Source organism: Lissotriton helveticus, chromosome 9 (genome assembly GCF_964261635.1).
Source record: "Lissotriton helveticus chromosome 9, aLisHel1.1, whole genome shotgun sequence".
Taxonomy (NCBI): Eukaryota; Metazoa; Chordata; class Amphibia; order Caudata; family Salamandridae; genus Lissotriton; species Lissotriton helveticus.
Window position 1 is genome coordinate 257,455,827 of NC_136070.1, and position 20,509 is coordinate 257,476,335.

Sequence of the window (20,509 nt, forward strand, 5' to 3'; positions counted from 1 at the left end):
GCATCGCTTTTGCGCCTACAAATACTTCAGAAATACTGACGTATCTGTAACTCCTTGCGACATGATGCGTCTTACAGTAAATATGAGGCATCCATCATGTTGCAAGGAGGGCGCACTAAGAAGTGACGCATCCCTGTTTTCACACAGCGATGCATCACTTCTCATTAAATAAGGCCCAAAATGTGTTTACATCTAATATTCAGGGATGTTTATGTGTGTTTTCAATATTGTAACACATCAGCAGCTCACCAATATTACTGCATATAATCTCTGTGATGCCCTCCTATTTCTTATGTTAGGCCTTATTTTGATTTAAAATAAACTTTTTTTTATGTATATTGCATGAAACATAAACACAACATTTCTCTACAAAATGGCTGTACTAGACTCTCACACATCAGGTACATAAAAAATAGATTAAGGGAAAACGGTTTTTTAAACAATCTGTTTAAGAAATATTCAAGGTCATTAGGGCAAGACTCTGGAGAATGGAGCTGACTCTGTCAGGGGGCCCCCTGGAAGGCTGGGGCCCTGGGCCAGAGCCCACTTTGCCCCTGCATTAAAACGTCTCTGGCTGCGCTCCCGCCCAGACTCCAGAATCCACCGCCCTCGGGAGTCCGGAGAGACGACTCACCGCGGAGACGAGCACTGCCGTCTCCGCCTCAATTAGCAAGTCAGGAAATTGCAGTGTCTGGTTTCTGGGTTGAGCATTCCACAGGACTGCCGAAGATCACACGGGGGATCCGGGAGACAGCTGAAGCCTCCAATGGGGCTTTCTACTTCAAAGCGGTTCTCTCTCACAGCTTAGACCGTTTCTAGAGCGCTCTCCGCCTCAGCTGTTAAAGCTCTCCAGGTCCAAGCAGTCCCTGAACCTGTGTCTCTGCTGAGCGCCCGTCCAGGAAGAGTTATTGCCTCCTCCCTCCCAGCTGCAGGATTCAGAAGGTCTCCAGTACTCGTTTCGGCTCAACCGGTGGAGACGTCTCTCTGGAACTCACTCCGGTTCGGAGATGCCTCTGCTCTTCTGGCTGAATAGGTCCCCAAAGCGCTCTCTTGCTCTTTTTCCGCGTCCACGCTGCCCGGATGAGCCCTTCAGCGCCTCTTTCTGTCTGAGACGCCTCTCATCTCTCTCTCTCTCTCTCTCTCTCCGTTTTCCCAGCTGAAACAGTCTCTTGTGCTACCTCTGACGCAGTTATGGTTGTCTGCTCTCTCAGCTGGAGCAGTTTTCCGCGCTCTCTCACGCAGCTGGTTCGGCTCCCTGGTTTATAGTCACTTGAACTCTGCCTTTCACTTATCTATATGTTTAGTGTTCGAGGAGTCTCCTGTCCTCTCTGTCCAGTTGCCTCTGCTCTCAGCTTCAGCTGAGGTACTGATTTGGGCTCTCACGTGCCTGGCCCACCTGATGAAGCAGTCTCTCGAGCTCTCTCACCTCTTTTTATTTTTTCAGATTAAACTATCTCTTGAGCTATCCCTCTGCCGTCTCTGCTGTCCCACTTGAAGCAGCCCACAGCTATGCAGTTGAAGCGGCCTCTTGAGCTCTCTCTTCTCCGCTCGCTCTCTGGCCTCGCTGTCTCTGTTCTCTCGGTTGAAGCAGTCTCTTGAGTTCCTTCTCTCCACAGCTGTCTCTCCTTCCCTGCTGAATCAGCCTCTCGAGTACTCTCCTGCGGCGGGAGCTTCCCTTCGGGCAGGCAGGCGGAGCTCGGGGGCCAGGACAGCCCTCCTCGCGCCTCAGCCCTCCACCCGCCCCACCCTCTCCCACACCGCGACCATATCTCCCCCTCATCTCTGACAGCCGAATCCCTCGAGAGGGCAGCGGTGGAATAATAGAGCAGGCAGACCTCTGCAGTGCCTGGGCATCTCCCCAACCCCTCCAAGCACATGGATATGTGGCCCGAGGTGCCTCCATGTGGCTCTTTGGGGTAGGAGTTCTATTTGGGGCCCAGAACAGCTCTACCCTGCATCCGCTGCAGACACGTCAGTGGCTGGGTGTAATGCCCAGGGCGGCACTCTCACTAGCAGTGAAAGCAGTGAGCCCAGCAGCACTGCCAGTGAGTAGATTTCAGTGAGGCCCAGAGCAGACTGAGCTATACATTGAAGACAGTGGTCTGCAGTGAGGTCCCAGGCACTGCAAGAAGTGGCCATCGGTGGGGCAAAGAAGTATTCAGTGAAGTCTAGAGCAGCTGCACTCCCAGACACTGAAAGCACTGGTTTTCAGTGAGTCCAGGGCAGTCTCCAGGGAGGCCTAGAGAAACATCACCAGTCATTGAAAGCAGTGGTCTTCAGTGAGCCTTAGAGATGCGTCACCAGTCACTGAAAGCAGTGGTCTTGAGTGAGGCCTAGAGAAGCATCACCAGTCACTGAAAGCAGTGGTCTTCAGTGAGGCCTAGAGAAGCATCACCAGTCACTGAAAGCAGTTTTCTTCCAGAGCTTAAGAGATGCTTCACCAGTCACTGAAAGCAGTGGTCTCCAGTGAGCCTCAGAGAAGCATCACCAGTCACTGAAAGCAGTGGTCTTCGGTGAGCCTCAGAGATGCGTCTCCAGTCACTGTGAGCAGTGATCTCCAGTGAGGCCCAGAGAATCATCACTAGTCACTGAAATCAGTGGTCTTCAGTGAGCCTTAGACATGTGTCACCAGTCACTGAAAGCAGTGGTCTCCAGTGGGGCCTAGAGAAGCATCACCAGTCACTGAAAGCAGTGGTCTTCAGGGAGCCTTAGAGATGAGTCACCAGTCACTGAAAGCAGTGGTCTCCAGTGAGCCTCAGAGATGCGTCACCAGTCACTGAAAGCAGTGGTCTCCAGTGAGCCTCAGAGATGCGTCACCAGTCACTGAAAGCAGTGGTCTCCAGTGAGCCTCAGAGAAGCATCACCAGTCACTGAAAGTAGTGGTCTCCGGTGAGCCTCAGAGAAGCAACACTAGTCACTGAAAGCAGTGGTCTTCGGTGAGCCTCAGAGATGCATCACCAGTCACTGAAAGCAGTGGTCTCCAGTGAGGCCTAGAGAAGCATCACCAGTCACTGAAATCAGTGGTCAACAGTGAGGCCTAGAGAAGCATCACCAGTCACTGAAAGCAGTGATTTTCAGTGAGCCTTAGAGATGAGTCACCAGTCACTGAAAGCAGCGATCTGCAGTGAGGCCTAGAGAAGCATCACCAGTCACTGAAATCAGTGGTCTCCAGTGAGGCCAATAGAAATATCACCAGTCACTGAAAGCAGTGGTCTCCAGTGAGGCCTAGAGAAGCATCACCAGTCACTGAAAGCAGTAGCAATCTGCAGTGAAACCCAGAGCTGCATCCTCCAGGCATCCAAAGCAGTGCTCTGCTCTTCATTGAGGTCCGTGTCAGCACCTTGGTATAACGCAGAGCTAAAAACTTTAAAATCCAAGTGTAGGCGCTCAGAACGTGAATGGAGGGTGGACTATTATACTGAGGGTAAAAACAACTATAATAAGACACTAACTGAGTACAAAGCGGCCATCTTTAGAGCCAAAAAGGAATTCTATACTGGTAAGATAGAGGAGCCAAAGAACTCTACCAGAGAGCTCTTTAAGACTGTTTCCACACCATCCATGCTCCATCAAGGAAATTTGTTCTCCCCTGACCAAAATGTATGTGATCAAATGGCCTTGTTCTTCCAGTCGAAAGTCCAAACTATTTACAGGGAACTGGAAGGGTCTGACTCTGTTCCCCAAAACCCGTTTCTGCAGGATATGGAGGAGGGGTTAGCAACCTCTAATCTCCTGTCCAGTTTTTCTTTATTGACACCGGAATCTGTGATTGAGCTCCTATTGACCAATAAGTCTGGCTCACCAGGTGATCCGTGTCCACCAAACATTATTCACGGGATCTCAAATCTAATTAGTTAGCTATTTTCCCCCCTTCTAAACACTACCTAAGGCTTGGGGATTTCCCCTAAGCATAGAAGAAAGCGTGCATTAGACCCATTCTAAAGAAGCCCTCCTTGGACCCATGGGACGTTTCTAGTTATTGACCTATCTCCTGCCTTCCGTTAACAGCCAAGGTTTTGGAGAAAGCAATAAATCACAAATGAAATCTCTTTCTGAACACCAATAATGTGCTTGACAACTCACAACATGGCTTCCTCTCGGGCCTTTCCACTGAGTCGGCACTAGTCATGGCCACCGAGGAACTTCGCATGCAAATTGAATGTGGTGGGAGGGCTGTCCTGGTCCTACTTGACCTATCTGCTGCATTCGATACAGTGAATCACTCAGTTCTTACTCAACGGCTGAAGGCAAGTGGAATTCGGGACAGCGCGTTGCCTCTTCTCACCTCATTCCTGACAGGCAGAGAACACAAGGTCTGCTGGGATAACCTCAAGTCGGACATATTTCATCTCCCTTGCGTAGACCAACCGGGGTCGGTGCTTTCACCCACACTATTCAAAATATATGTGACCCCACTGGCCAAACTAGTCACAGACCACAGCTTCTCGCTTGTGCCATATGCAGACGACACTCAAATTATAGTCTCCATATCTTGTATGGAAGACGCGCTGTCGGCTAGGTTCCATGGCTGTCTTGATCGCATCATACAATGGATGCACACTAGGACTGAGCTTTTATGGAATGGGGATTAACTTGGAATGTTTCCTTTTAGAATAAGCTGGTATGGGCACTCGTCCACACAACTTTCAGACCGGCTAGTATTACTCAATCCCTATTTTTCATTTATCATAGACGTTATTTTACTGCTGTACAATGCTCCAGGTTTTCGTCAGATGTTTCTGCCAAGTGTTGGTCTTGTGATTTTCCTAAAGCAGACCTTGTGCACATGTTATTTAGATGCCCCAGTACACTTTCCTTTTGGCATATGTTCTAGTCCCAAATTAAAAAGATTTTTAATCTACAACACTTTTAACGTTTTTTATTTTTGGGTACATTAACTAATTCCATCTTTTCCCAATGATAAATTATTCGATATTTTGCTATCAATTGCCGTTCAGCAAATAATTTTTAATTTGGAATCTTTATCTAAATTATCATACAAGGTGTGGTGGGATTCTGTATTTTCACATCATAAGTTGGATTCTGTGTATACTATTAAATGTTTTTCCTCTCATAATGCCCCATTGTTATGGGTGCCTCTTACTAAATTTCCAGATTGGTGGTGTTATATCAAATACTATTCCTATAATGTCTGAAAATGTTCATCCTCCATGAACATGTTGATTCTCTGCCCTTCTTTTGCATTTTCATACAATTTTGTGGTTTTAATGATATAGTTACAGTGTTGTATATTTACAATATGTTGGAGATGAGGACGTTGCTTTTTTTGTCATTATATTCACATGTAGGATACTTTTCTTTATCCCTATTCCTTATCATGTTCCACCCCCTTCCTTCCCTTCTCTCTCCTTGCAAAGATCATAATGACTTTAATGTTTCCTTCAAGGTTCTTATATAGTATATTGGTTGGTGATTGATTATCTATTATATCAATTTCATATTTATGTTATGCTGTATATTGTCGCACTAAATAAAGTCTTTTAAACACGTAATGTGCCCTGAATACCCTGATCCCATAAATCGGAAAGGTCTCTATGTCCAGTCAGTGATAAATGTTACATGCATTACCTGCCTTATTTACACTGGCACCAGCTGCTCTGCCTTATAAATCTCTTCATTTACTCTCTTGCCCATTGATGTAGTCGGTATTTGAAATCAGAAGGTTCCCCACCCAATTTCTGTAACTCTGGCCCATTGCAGACAAACATGTCTTCTTACTAAGGCCTACCTCGGCATCCAATCTTTTGGGTCAGGACATTTTGTGCAAACGAATTGCACTGTGTTCTGTACATCCAATGGAGTCTACCTCAACATAGCCCAACACCACAAGAACATAGTGTTGGTACTGCTTCGTGAAAATACAAATTGTCAACCTGTTGTAAACAGTAATGACCTGACACAAGATTTAACCAACTTATTTTTTCAGGTGCCCTCCACATTGTGGTCCATAGGGGCCAACAGTGTGGGGTGCATCAAGTCTATGGAACTAGTGAATTTAAAGATCAATCTACAAAAGAAACTGCTTCAGATTGCTCAGTACCCCCTAAAGCCAGAGACTGAAGCAGGAATTTGTCTAATTATTGCTGACTTTATAAAGGTGTGAATTTTGGTACAGATTGTTAGGAGATGTAATACCCCAAATCTCCTTATAAAAAAACAGGAATGGCCAATGTGTACAGATCTGTCGAAGTTCTTAGGATCATCAATAATACTGTTATCCCCCTGTTTCCCTGCTGTACATAACCCTACTGCTATCCTTTATTGCATCTCAGCAGATGCCCTGTAGTTTACTGTGGTTGATCTTTACTCTACTCTCTACTTCACCCCCATACATGAAGAGAGCCAATGGTTCTTTGTGTCCTTGTTCAGCGGATCAAAAATTTCAGGGCGGAGGTTTCCCCAAGGATTTGCAGAATCCCCACCAATCTTTTCCAAAGCTTCAAAGAAAGAAATAGACACTTTGGTTCACAGCGGTTCTACTTTTGTGCAATACATTGATGATGTATTGTCTGCATCTGTTACTTTAGGTCACACAAAGCCAACTCCCTCTATCATCTCACTGAATTGGCTAAGAAGGGGTATAAGGCTTGAAAGGAGAAACTGCAGTTCTGCCTTCTGCAAGTACGATATCTTGGTCATGAAATCTCCACCGGAGAGCCCCACTTGTCATCTGAATGAATTTAAGCCCACAGCCATTCGTGTAATGCCCTGTCCAGTGACCATCCCCCAGGTACAAGCTTTCTTGGGTATGACGGGGTACTATAGACCATGGATCCGGAGTAAAACCACAGTGGCAAAGCTCCTGCAAGACTATGTCAGAAAGGACACCTGAACCCTTACAGTGATCTGAAGAAACTGAACATGCATTTATACAAATAAAACAAGCCCTGATCTCTGAGTCACCAATAAATCAGAACCCTCTTCCACTGCCTGTTTGTCTCAAGATTGTGTTGTTCTCTACCCCACATCACTCTTGTCCACTTCCTCACTCCGAACCTGGTATCTCTGATGCCCGCCAGTAAGGAGGGAGAACCTCATGATTGCCGGTTGTAACTGAGCATGTAACAAAGCCCTGTATTGCTATAACAGATGCACCTATAACACACTGTGAATTAATGTATTTAGTGGATTGTTCATGCATTAGAAATGATGAAGATGTACTGGTTGGCGGTTTCGGTGCATGGATAGTGTCAGGTTATCATTGTGTACATGGTTGGTGTGTGATTGTCTAGGTTAATAAACAGGCACACCTCAAGTCAATGTGAACCAGAAAGTTCTTAAAGAAGAAAATTAAGTTGGGAAGATAGCCCAGAGAGCAAGGACCGAGGGCTGGTACTTTACCCCACCAGAGGTGCACCATTTGGGAAGACCCTGCCTGAGATTGCCCCATGATGGATTGGGACTTCAACCCAGTCTGCCTGAGAGTAGGGCCGGTAGGCAAAAGACCCTTCTTCAGTTGCTGGGTGGTGGTGCCATGCAGCAGCTTTGTCTCACACTGATGGACAGAGTGGCCCTGGACGAGGTGATGTAACATAGTCTTGAATACAATGAGAATAGTAAGTGGACAGTCATGCTGGTTCATCGCACGGCTACCCAAGTTGAGGGTGGATCTGAGCACGGGCAGTACTCTACCTACGTCTTTAGTTGGTACTGCCCCAGGTCTGGTGATTTGTCAACAAACATCTGAAGAATCCCCAGCAGGCATAGAGAACTCAGAAGAACTACAATGAGAAGGCTCAGCAGACAAGTTAGGATCCCACAGCAGGCACAGTGAACTCTCAACAGCCTCAACCTGAACACGAGCAGACAGGCCATCAAAAAAGAACAGGGAACTGACAGCAGCCACACTGCGAATTTCCACAACCCATAGTGTGAGCACTTATCAGTAATGCACAAATCCTCTGGCTAATAGTGTAAGCCATCAGCCTGCACAGAGTGAACCCCCAAAAGGTACAGTAAAAAGGCTAAACAGTTATACTGTAAATTAGGTCCATTGCTGGGGGAGAAGGTTATAGTACCCTTTTGCACTTTTTTACCTGGCTTCCGCCATATTTGGGTCACTGATGCAGAGAGAGTATCCATTTTTGAGCTGAACTGTGGAATGAAGCCTTAGTTTATTGATTCAGCAGTGGCATCGTTCTTGATTATTCATGATAATTTAGTAGTAAAACAATGCAACAATCCATTTTATAATTAAGGCTCCCTGTTTTCCGTTTTTAGGGATTTTTACAGATAAATACAGACAGAAAACATTTATTTTCTTGTCTGTATTTATTTTTAAATGTGGATAAAACTGAAATTGGGTTGCTTTTAGAGTAATTCTAAATACTGTCTGCCATGACTGCAAGGCCAATAGCTGTGTGGATTGATAGGTAAGGGGATTTAAAAAGAAAGGAATTTTAGTAAAGAGGCTTTAACAGCAGTGAATATGCACACAGTTGATACAGAAATATGCATATTTTCATATAAGTGCATTGATTTATCTTCTGATGGTGTTCACATCACTGAAACCTGGCAGGCATTCAAGCATGAGTGCATATTTCTTGGTTAAATAAATGTGGAAATATACTCATTTCAGCTTAATTTTTTCACAAAAACCAAAATAAATATGGATAAATACAGACGGAAATGTCCCAAAAATAAATACCATAAAACCGGGAGCCCTATTTATAATGCATGCAATGAAGCTATGCTTTACATGCTATTCCCTAAAATGCCGGTGCCTCTAACTGAACATCCACCCAACACCCTTTTGGGGAATTGAATGGCTTGCACTAAAAAATCCCTGAATCATTCAGTTATTCTAGTTATTAACAATCTAATTTCTACCACATTTTTGCAACTTTGACAGCTGAAAGTAAACTCCTCCTTCTTGAAGAAAAAGCAAGAGTTAACATAATCTGACCTTGAAGCTAGGTAATTACATTTTTACCTGCCTACTTCACAAACATTTTCAGGGATTTTTTTTTTTTTAGTTTTATATAATACAAACTCGACCCAAATGTATCAGTGCTCTTTACATGAGCCCCAGTGGCATTACAGATGGACACATTCATTTTTGTTAGGTATGGGGAGATTACACGATTTGACCAGAATCACAGGATGTTGAGCGTCCCTGCCCAGACTCGAACCTTTTCCCTAGCTTCGAGGTGGACCGATCTAGCTATTGGGCCACATCCTCTCCCCAGGTTGGACTTCTCCAGGTTGCAGAACTCTCCCCCCAAAGAACTCAGGTGTCAAGAAAATTACTAAGGAGAGCAAAAACTCTACTGTTCAACTGCTATTTTTAGAACAAATCATAAGCCAACCTCACCCCTGTTCCATCCCTACTGTACTGGTCCATTAGAAAATGGCAGATGCTGCACATCTGACGAAAAACTGCAGGTGTTCCATCCACCAACCTCACACTTCCCCTGCCTCATTTAGAGGCGGGGGGTAGGGGGCTAAAGGGTTTTTGCCAATGGAGCCTCAGCTGCCTCTGCTGGTGGAAACCCTTTACCCGAGGTCCAGACTGATCCCTGCCGGGTGGTTGCTCTACTGCCAAATGAGTGGAGGCCAAGGCCTCCTCTCACCTGCCCGGCTACCTGGCAGGGTGTAAATTATCCTGCATCTATCTAACGCACATGCTCAAACTTTCTACCTCATCGATCCCCTCACCTGAAAGTTCTTCCTTTCTTTCCTGCTTCATTTCTGCTTAATGGAATTTTGAATTTCATTGCAAGCTTGTAGAAAAACTAGTTTCTTCATACAAAATGTAATGGGAGGAATGCTTGCAAGTAGTCCAACCACTGGCAATCGCTCGTGTTTGGGTCTCTCTTTTTGCGTGATTGATGTAACACGCTACATGATCAAGTGTTTAGGACCAGACCTGGGTCCCGTGCTCACTGTGCCATACAATCCACGATATACCTCACTGATGAAGCCTAACAAGGACGAAACTGGTCTGGGGTGGCTTGTGTTTGGCCTTGCCTGGCAGTTCGGCATGAACTTTTCCCATGAGGAGCAGGGTCAGTATTGGTTTGCATATGGCGAGCCTTTGTATAGACTTAGTGAGACAGTGGATGTACATCAATGAGTTGGAATGCTGCCCTGAGCGATTGCCATTGGTCAGACTATTTCCAAGTATTCCTCCAATTACCATTTGTGTGATTAGTTTACCACAAAAAGGACACAAACATTTTAATGGTAGAACAGTGTTATATACAAAAGAAAAAGAAAATGCTTGTCAATAATCATCTTTTGCCCTTCCTGCTGTTCTCTGACACCTTTCAAATGGAAGGTGCTCTACATAAAGTAAGAAGTAACACATGCATCTCTACCACTTGAAATGTGTCAGAGAATAGCAAGGCAGGACCAAGACAGTGGCTTGCAAGTGTTGACATGCCGCTGTTTCAGCTAAATAAAATGGTAAACGTTACAATGCAACCTTTGTGAAGAACCGCGGTTACACCCACTTACTGGGTCTCGGCGGCGGGGGAACCGCCCTAGTCTTCCATACCTTCCATACTTAGTAAAAGGAGACACAGGAGCCTTCGTCTGCAGGAGGAACCCAGATTTATTCCAATAGCCCTGGCTATGGAACAGAGTCCCAAGCTTGTCAGAGACAAGACAAAGGAGGCTGCTACTTCACTCTGTAGCTTACAAGCCTTTTATACATTGTTCATCCCAGTCTTTTGGTTGTTAGTCCATTGTTCAATCAGGGCAGTGTTTGCAGTTGATAACCAGATTCAGACGATGTTTGTAGTTGGTGACCTGGTCAAATCTTGGTACACAGATCATTGTTCACTCGGCTTGATCAAAGCCGGTCTTTCAAGTCATTGTTTAATCACCCTGATCAGGGCCCAACAGTCAGACCATTGTCCAGATAAGCTGATCACGGTGTCAAGGATGTTTACCAGGCTGGGAGCAAGAGATGGAAAACAAGCTTTTTACACAGGGCGTGGGTGTCTCATGGCTTTCTGTTGAACTGGGTGTGTGACAGTTCCAGGGCAGAAATGCAGGCTGCAAGATGGTCTTTGTTGTGTCAGTTTAGATTTTTCTCAGGCATCAGCAGAAACGACCAAGTGGGTCGTGTGGAAGTGTTTGACACGAGATAGCAATGAAAAAAACAATGGAGTCCCGGTACAAATGATGCCGATCAGAAAAACACTTTTCCTCATTTGGCAAACAAGTAGTTTGACACACTCAAATGTTGACAAAAGCAAGGAAAAATACTTCATACAGTGCAAAAAATTAAAACAAGCATTTACAAAGTCAATAGATCTGGGTACATGTTTTAGCACATTAGCGTGAGAAACAAAGGAGACGGCCAGCAGGAGCTGACAGAGAGGGCTATAGTTGTAAAGAAGTCCCTCATGCAAGCACTCAAGTGGAGGCAGAAGGATACACCTAAACTGCCAATAGCAGTAGGTGAGAGATGAGTATTCCACTGGCTGAGCCATGCCGTCAGCTACAAAGTCTAAAGATAGTGACTGAAAGAACCTGGTTTAGGAAGTCAGTGGTTGAAAGGGATAGCCCAAAGCCCACTATCTGTATATTGTAAGGCATAGTCTCTATGCCAGCTGTGCTGTCAAAACTCTGATCTAAAAAGAATTGTTTGGTGTATGTAATGCATAAATGAGTTAAAAATGAAATGTGTGAGGACAGAGTGTACTTTTCAGATTTAAAACATACTCTAAAACATTCCAGTGGAGGTGGAAAGATACATTCAAACAGTCAAAAGAATGGAGGTGAGACTAAAATATTCTTGTGGCCTGAGCCAAGATGCAATTGATAATGTCTCAAGCCAATGACTGGATGTTTCTGGGCCAAAGAAGCCACTGGCTGAAAAAGGCTGCACCAAAGCTCTTGAGCCTGCGGGCCCACGGGGGTGTCCTGTGTCCATTGATGATGTTACGAAGCTAGGATCCCTGTTTGTGACGCAGCGACCTCGGAGGCCCCGGGGCTGTGGTTCGTCTGGCTGCCTGGTGAGTGAGGTCCCGACTGGCTGCTTTGGGCCCTTGTTACATTTGCGGAGTGGCTGCACTGCGCACACCTGGGATGCGGGACTCTGGTGCAGCCTCTTGTGGGGGTGTGTAGCAGGGCTGGACTCGACTCGACCTTCTTCATCGCCTAGTGCTACTCAGATGTGGCCCCTATGAGCGGTCTTGCTCCATGCATTAATCTGGCCCCTTGTTCTTGCGGATTGAGGTCAGTGATGTTCTGGGGCTGCTAACAGTTGATTAGGCCCTGAGAAGCAACGGGCCCTTTGCGTGCTCTCGCCCATATCTTTGCTACAGGTTCTGCAACCAGCGCTTAGTAGGGTAGTAGCCTTGCCTACACAGCAACTACTCCTATTTGGAGCTGTCTTCTGCTCATCCTGGTGGTGTTATTTTTCCTTCTTGTGAGTGGCTTGCTTTTGTGCTCTGGGGCACGCAGGGTCTTGGTTGGATCCCTCTACCATAACTCCTCTCTGGGAGCGATGCTGCCTGGAGGGCCATGCCAAGCAACAAGGCAGGCAAAGAGGCTACACTGTCCCTAAAAGAGGATCCTGTCACCTCGTTGTGGAGCAAAGCTGGTCCCACTGCCTCTGCATCTATGGCGTCCTCATCAGAAAGCCCTGACGATCCTCTCACCCGACCTAATATGACGCAATTTCTGCAGGAAATTAAAACTGTAATTGGATCTCTTAAATCTGACGGCCAGACTTTTATTAAGGAAATCAGAAAGGAGGTAACAGACATTGGGGAGAGGGCAGATGACCTTGAAAAAACTGTTGGCACCCGTACCGAAGACCAGGAACAGCTCTGGCGGTGCCCAGCCCAGATCCCCATTCTGACAGCGGAGTCTGAGCACTATGTCTGACACCCAGTAGAGCTGCTCTGTTCAGCTATTGAGGAGATCGGCCTTGCTTCATCCTATGACCGTCACCTACCCAGCCGGACTTTGGGCACAGTTTTTCTCACCATCTCCCTGCCTTTCCCTCCCCCCATCGCATTTCTGTGACTGCTTTTTCCTTGTCTCCTATCTATCTGTTCCTATTCAGCATTCTTTCGTTCTTTGCATACTTCCTTGCTCCTATCCCCTCTCACCTGAATCTTTTCCCTTGCCCGCTTCACCGCCTAGCCCCCTGTCCTTTTGTGCCCTTTGACTAAGCACTCCTCCCCTTTTTGGGGAAAGATCCAAGATATATATGCTGGAGTCTCAGCATACCAGCTGAGAGAGTCCACATCGCCAAGGGAGCCACTCACAATTGAGGAATTGTATGGCACCCCTTGCCAAAGCACTCCCTCTCCCCTTTTTGGGGAAGGATCCAGTAAAGTAGGCCTTGGGGTTTCAGAGACCCCTCTGAGAGAGTCCACTGCACTTAGAGAGCCTCTCGCAACAGAGATGGGGAAATGATACCACTCCCCCTGGGTTCACAGCTTACTGGACTTTGGGCGCAGCTTTGACTCTCCTACCGGTTTGTGTCCCTGTCACCCTCCTCTGCCTCTTGCCTTGCCGTGTCTCTAATCCTCCCCTCCTCTTTCCCTCCTCCACTGTCTGTCTACTTCCCCTGCTCCTACCCCCCCATTCCCTGGAATATCTCCCCTTGCCAGCTTTTTCCCCTACCTATATGTTCCTTTTTGCTTGTCTCAACCGTACTTGTAACTAAAATTGCCATGCTCCAATAACTGTGTAACCTTTGTAAAGCTGTAACCTGCAATTTATTGTCTGATACCCATGTAAAGCGCTCTGATACCTCCTGGTCTAGCCAGCGCTATATAAAGCCTTTTAAATAAAATGCCATGTTGGTCCCTTGTATAGTTCTTATACCATCTGTAGGCCTCTTCAGAACAGAAGAATGAGGCGACATGTGTGAGGGAAGCAGAGGATAGGAAGGGAAGTACAGGGGAGAAAGAGGGCAGATGCGTTTTTGGTTTTGCAGGCCGCCCGACACGTCGCCGCAGGTGACCCTCATAAGAGGGCGGTCACCGTAGTGCCACAAGATGGCAGGCGCACCAGCCTTCTGGTGTCCAGCGGCCGGTGGCCGCTGCCATGATGTCAGCACGCTCCCGTGGGGGGTTGGGGGGGGACGAGGTATTTATGTCTCCCCCCTCCTCCGAGCAGTCTCTTTTGTGCCTTGCCGCCCTCGATGTTGCTGGTACCCAGGACTTAAGGTGAGAGGTGTTTCCCCCCCCTCATGTTCGCTCCCCCCTCTTGGGGGGCAGTGAGGGGCCGGGAGGCCGCTTAGTTCAGGCCGCTGTTCTGGGTCTTGTTTTGTCGATATGTGGTTATCTTTATTTTGTCTTTTCTGTTTTGCGGGGTGGGGGCTGGGCACAGGGTGGGGGGGTATTAATGTTTGAGCTTGTATTTTTCTCCCCTTCCTCGGGGCGGGTTTCATGGGAAGAGTTATGGGGGGGGTAGTATTTATTGTGTTTTCTATTTTCCTTTGGTATGGAGGTGGCCTTGTTTTGTCCCTTTCATTTACGGGGGTACAGTAACTTGTCTGGGAGTTGAATCGTTGTTCTATTTTGTAGGTTGCTCTCTTTGTCTTCTCTATTGCGGGGCGGTTTATAGGAGTCACGTAGCGTACCTGTGTGATTTCTCGGGAGTATCTTCGTGTACATTTTGTATGTGGTGTATTTATTCTCCCCTTTTGCGGGGCGGGTTTCATGGGAAGAGTTTGGCATTGTGTAATTTTTCAGGGATTTATTTCGTTGTTCTTACTTACTCTTCCCTATTGCAGGACGGGTTCTATGGGAACTCTTCGTTTGGTACTTCGATGTGGCGCGTTCGTATGCGTGTTTGCCTCCGGGGCTGGGGGGCCAGGGTCTTTCCCGAGCGTTTGTTCTTGGGACTCCTAGTTTGTTCCTTCCTTTTCCGTGGGCCACCGGGGGTTTCCGTACTGGGGGGAGGGGGGGCTGTCGGCAGTCGGCCCGGCCGGGCCCCGGGGGTCAGGTACCTTTCTGTCGGCGGTTCTTCCTTGTGTTTCGCCCGGGCCCGGAGACTGCTTGCGCTGCAATTGCCCTCCTGGGCCTGTTAAGTCTCCTCGCAGAGGGTCCTTGGCGGCCCCCATCCTCCGCTTTTCCTTGTTAGGTTCTGGCTTGCTCCCTCGGGCGGGGCAGGCGACCCACTCGACATGGGGGATGCCCTGTTTCCGTCTCATGTATCCTCCGGAGCTGGTTTCTCTGTAGCCCAGGAGTCAGGGACCATGTCCCTCTGCGGTGTCCTTGGCTGGGAGGTTAGGCTGGGGTGCACCTGGTCTCCCGACGTCGGAAGCTGGCCATTTTGTGGGGCCGCCATCGCCGGCCACGTGGGTCAAGCGTCCATGCGGCCATCTTGTAGTGTATCGGCCAGCTCGGCCTAGGGGGAGGGGCGGGGGTGGGCGGCCATCTTGGTCACTTCCACCTCTGGCCTTCCCAGTAGTGCAGGGGCCTTTGTGCTTGGGGAGCTCTGCTGCTTGCCCCCGGGCCTGGCACTCGTGTCTTCCTTGTGGAGTGTCTCCTCGACAGTGTGGCCAGCAGGTGTTTACTACGGTGTTCACCTGTTCCCTTGTCGGGTGGTCACGGGGGCACACTTATGCCTTCGCCGGAGCTTGCGTTTTGTGACTGCCAGTAGGGGATGTAGCTCAGTGGTAGAGCGCATGCTCTGCATGTATGAGGCCCCGGGTTCATTCCCCGGCCTTTCCACTCCTTTCCCACGCGATACCTTTGTGCATGGCCTTCCGGGGGTTCGGGGGCCCGACTCTCGTCGTCCTGAGGGAGTCGACCTTGTGCCAGCCTCGGCTGGCCCTTGCCTGTGTGCCGCACCACGTCCTGCCTTGCACGGCCCTGCCTGACTGCTTTTCGTCGTGTCCCGTGGGGTCCGGAGGGGTCCCTTGTGCGTTTTGCAGCGGTTTCGGCCCTCTGGGCTTACGGGACCTGCGGGACACCCCCTGCTCTGGCCCTCGCGGCCCCAGGGCAGCTTACCCCGCCTTGCTGTTTCTGTAGTGGGCACGGACTCATTTTTGCGAGTGTGATGCGCGGCAGCATCTGTTTTCCCCTTGGTGTGCAAACTCCCGCGCTCCTATCGATGGAATTAGCTCACGCAGGTTGCGGGGGACCGACCTTCAGTGTCCTGTGGAAGTCGAGTGTGCTGCGAGGCTTGGCCTGCCTCCTTGCACTGTGCGCCACTTCGTTACTCATTCCCGTAGCGTTCCTTCCCGCCTGCACTCCAGCATCCTGCGGGGGATCTGGCGGTCCGAGAGGGGGTTTCTCTCGGCAGCTTCGGCTCCCTGGGCTTTGGGCTATCCCAACCCCCCCCCCCCTATCCTGGCTCTCGCGGGTCCCGTGTTCGTGGGGGGACAGGCTGGGGGCGTTCTCACCCGAGTCGGGGGGACCTCGCCATCAGTTTACCTGGGGATGTCGGACTATGCCTCTTTTTTCTCTCCCCCGTTAGGACTCCTTTTCCAAATTATCCTCTGGGAACGGGTTTCTCCTTAGTCACTGAGCCATGGTGCATCTATGCTTGGTGTGTAGCTTCTTTTAGGAGTAACCGGAGAGCTTGTAAGGTCTGATATTTGGTGCATATAAGGTGACACTAACATCCATATATTGCAGGATTGAATGTGTACAGCCAGTGAAGTCTGGATGAGAAGGAGCAGAAATGCTGTGGCATGGCGCCTAGAAGCGGAAGGAGCACAACAGACGAAGGAGAATATGTCATATATGGAATGAAACGTTGTGACACTGTTATTTATTTTTCAGATCACAAAGTAAAATCTTCAGCGGAAGGTCAACGAAGCGGGACAGGTGGATCCTAGTGGTCCAGAGACAGGTATACGGGTAGAACCAGCCTCTTGGGGGGGACATGGAGGGGGAACTTATGCACGGGGTATGGGAGATGGGAACAAGTCGATTGGCGGTATATAGAAATTGTCACCTACAAGTACGCCAACTAACGTTCGCCTTTTCCCTCCATAGCCCCTTCTCACTCTCACTCGCGGAGTTCCTCCGTATCGCTCAAAACTTTCGTTCCGCTTGTCGCATCACTGGGATGTAAGTATGGAAGGGTGAGGGACACGCACCTGTTGATTCTCACGAAGGCCAGGTTCTTTCCATTTGTGTACTGTGGCTGATCCTAATTTTTATCTCCAGATTCCATGCAAGCGTTGCGAAGTCAGAATGGACAGCCAGAGTTCTCCTCCCCTCTTCCAAGAAAACACCCAGGTGGAGGACTCGTTGCCGGGCACCTCCCAGGACGCAGTATGGGCTGACTTTCTTGAGCTGGCAAAGCTGAAGGGCCTGGCTTGGGCACAGAACCTGTTGAACACGCCAGAGCCAGAGGATTCTGGTTGCCCGGCTGAATCCCCTTCGTCCGACAACTCGAACAATACCGATGCCGCTCCTTCCAGGCCCAAGCGGATCAGAAAGCCCACTGTTAGGGATTTCCCCTTGGAATCTTTACCGCTGACCCGTAGCAAGTCGGTGGTGACCCCCCGGGAGGCCCCGCCACTGGGGCCAAGTGCTACGCCACCACCTCCTGCTCTCCCCAAGGACACTCAGGCGATACAAGGTAATTTTGCTACCAAAGACGATCTGACCAAAGTTTTGGACTCGTTGAACAGTTTCATGGGGCGCTTTCAAGGGGGGTTACCTGTTCCAAGCGCCACGCCAGCTGGGGGTAGCGGCCTGGTTAGCGGGAGCTCTGTTCTAGCAGCCTCCACTGTTTGGTCTTCGGGTCAAGCTGCAAAGCAGGGGGATTCTGTAATTGTTGCTTCACCACCTGTGGCCCCCACGATCTCGTCTGGGGCGTCCAGTGGGGCGCCGCCAGTGAGCTCCCCCGCCGCTCCTCCTGCGCCCAACGCTTTGGTTTCTATCTCTCCCCCTGCTTCCGCTAGCGCTCCCTCGGGGGTGCCTCCGGCCATCAGCCCTTTGCCTGTTCCCGTGCCTACTCCTGTCCCCGCGATCTCCACTGCTCCGCTCCTCTCGGGGCGATGCTCTCTGGCCTGGCAGGTACCCCAGGCCGCCAAAGAGGCCATCTGGAGACGGGAGTTCATCGACATTTTCACCCTTCTCATGTTAGGGCAGGAAGGTATGGATGCTAGAAAGTTTGGGGTTAAGGAAGAGGAGAAAAAGGTCAAGTACCAGCCCTGGCCTGAGAAGAACATTGCTAATTGGCTAGAAGCTTTCTCAATCCTAGCGTCTGTCACAATGGAACGTTTTCCGGAGCAGGGCCCAGGCCTTGTTCAATACTCCAGGATCATCCACAATGAGGCCTTGAAATGGGGTGGAAACGGGTGGATCAACTATGATAGGGAGTTTCGTAGATAAATGTCTCAGTGCCCAGAGATGAACTGGGATCAGAAGGAGGTGCAGCTCTGGATGGAGCACATGGGAGCACGGGGCCAGCTTCCAGTGGGTCCAGCTAGCAGCACTACCAGTGGGCAGGCTTCCTCGGGGGGAACTTCCTTTTTTTGAGGGCAAGGGTAAGCATTCCTTTCGGGGGGGGCCGCAGAGGAGGTAGTGCCAGAGGTGGCTTCAAGCGTTCTCCTCCCGGCACCGGCCGTTTGTTCAATAATGGGTCTTGCTCCTGGGGGAAGACATGTAAGTTTGTCCACGCCTGTAACACCTGCGGGGGACCCCACCCCGCAACCTCAGCCTCTTGCCAATCCAAGCAGAGCTCCCAGCCAGCTAGCAAGAGTGGACAGTAAGTTGGATTCAGGTTACAGGTCTCCGGTGTTGATTTCTCCCCTCACGCCCTCTTTTTCTCCCCCTTTGCTTTTCAGCGAGCTTTCTGGGCGCCCTCTTTCCACAGCCTCTGCTTCTCCCCCGCTAAGTACACAACGGCCGGTGCCACTGGGAGGGTCCCCTGTGATCATTGACAACATTACCCCTTTACTAAGGCGTTACCCCTTAGAGGCAGACAGACGCTTGCTTTTAGCGGGTTTCCACAAAGGTTTTAGGATCCCTTACTCTGGTACTCTGGGAAGCAGGGATGCTGAGAACCTTAAATCTGCCAAGGAACAGCCAGATGTGGTTAGGGCGAAGGTGGAGAAAGAGAGAGCGCTGGACAGGGTAGGAGGTCCTTTCATGCACCCACCTTTAGAGAACTTTGTTGTATCTCCCTTGGGGGTCGTGCCCAAAAAGGAACCAGGTGCCTTTAGACTGATTCACCTCCTTTCCTACCCTAAAGGGACTTCGGTCAACGATGGGCTAGATGAGGAAGAATGCTCTGTGTCTTATGCCACGCTGGATGTAGCATTGGATCTGGTCAGGAGAGCGGGCAGAGGGGCCTGGTTAGCCAAGGCTGACATTGAATCAGCCTTCAGGTTACTACCAGTCCACCCGAGCAGCTATCACCTGCTAGGTTTCAAGCTCGACGGCATGTTTTACTTTGACAAATGCATGCCCATGGGTTGTGCTGTGTCCTGTGCGTACTTCGAAGCTTTCAGTTGTTTCTTGCAATGGGCACTCCAAGACACATTCGGTGTAGAAGGGGTGACTCATTACTTGGATGACTTCTTGTTTATCGGGAGTGACGGGACACAGCTGTGCTCACAGGCCCTGGCAGATTTCGTCCGCCTCACGGACCACCTGGGGGTCCCCCTTGCCCCGGGTAAGACAGTGGGGCCGGCTCAAATCCTGACCTTTCTGGGTATAGAGATTGACACTATTGCAGGGGAATCCAGATTACCTGAGGAGAAGGTGCGCGACCTGTCTAGCAAGATTCATGCGCTGGTAGGGCTAGACAAAGCTTCCCTGGGTAGTATCCAGGGCATCCTAGGCCTGCTCAACTTTGCTGCTAGAATAATTCCAGCAGGTAGGGTCTTTGCCAGGAGACTTGCTAGGGCCACTGCTAACATCTCCAAAAAACACCACATGGTTAAGCTAAGCAAAGGTATTTAGCACGATTTGGCCATGTGGGCGGAGTTCCTACGCAATTTCAACGGGGCAGTGATTTGGAGGGCTCCCTGGGCGGGCAGCCCTGACCTTGCTCTGTTCACGGACTCTTCAGGCAGGTACGGTTTTGGGGCCATTTTAGACAGGGAATGGTGCGCAGAGAAGTGGCCCAACGCATGGATCTAGAAAAAGGTGACTGCTAAGATCACAGTAATGGAGCTCTTCCCCATCGTGGTGGCCTTCCACCTTTGGCCCATCATCCTGTCCGCCAAAAGGGTTCTGCTGTGGTCGGATAATTTAGCAGTGGTTCAGGCCATCAACTCCCACTCTGCCTCTTGCCCCCTGGTTCTCTGTTTGCTGCGCGAGCTGGTGCGTACTTGCCTGTATAACAATGTTGAATGCAGGGCGCGTCACATTCAGGGCATCAAGAACATCACTGCTGACGCTCTCTCTCGTTTTCAGTGGCAACGGTTCCGAGAAGCTTGGCCGAGAGCGAGAGAGGAAGCCACCCCTTTCCCTGCGCACCTCTGGTACCTGCTGAAGTGGTGAACAGGATGAGGGCGATGTCCCTGGCACAGAACACTATCAATAGATACAAGGCTTGTGTTAAAAAAAATTGTGACACTGTCGGACCTTGGGAAGTAGCA

At 49.4% G+C, this 20,509-nt stretch overlaps 1 protein-coding gene and 1 non-coding gene across 2 annotated transcripts in view; one reads left to right on the top strand and one right to left on the bottom strand.

Moving 5' to 3' along the window:
• The window catches only part of PGF (placental growth factor), a 185,634-nt gene extending 183,999 nt beyond the window's left edge, over nt 1–1,635 (bottom strand). The window contains exon 1 of the mRNA XM_078659904.1: nt 576–1,635. The gene's annotated coding sequence lies outside the window, so the exon portion shown is untranslated. The remainder of the gene's footprint in view (nt 1–575) is intronic.
• Nucleotides 1,636–15,599: 13,964 nt separating this feature from the next.
• TRNAA-UGC (transfer RNA alanine (anticodon UGC)) lies at nt 15,600–15,671 on the top strand. The gene has a single exon. It is a non-coding gene; the product is annotated as a tRNA-Ala (tRNA).
• The last annotated feature ends 4,838 nt before the right edge of the window (nt 15,672–20,509 follow it).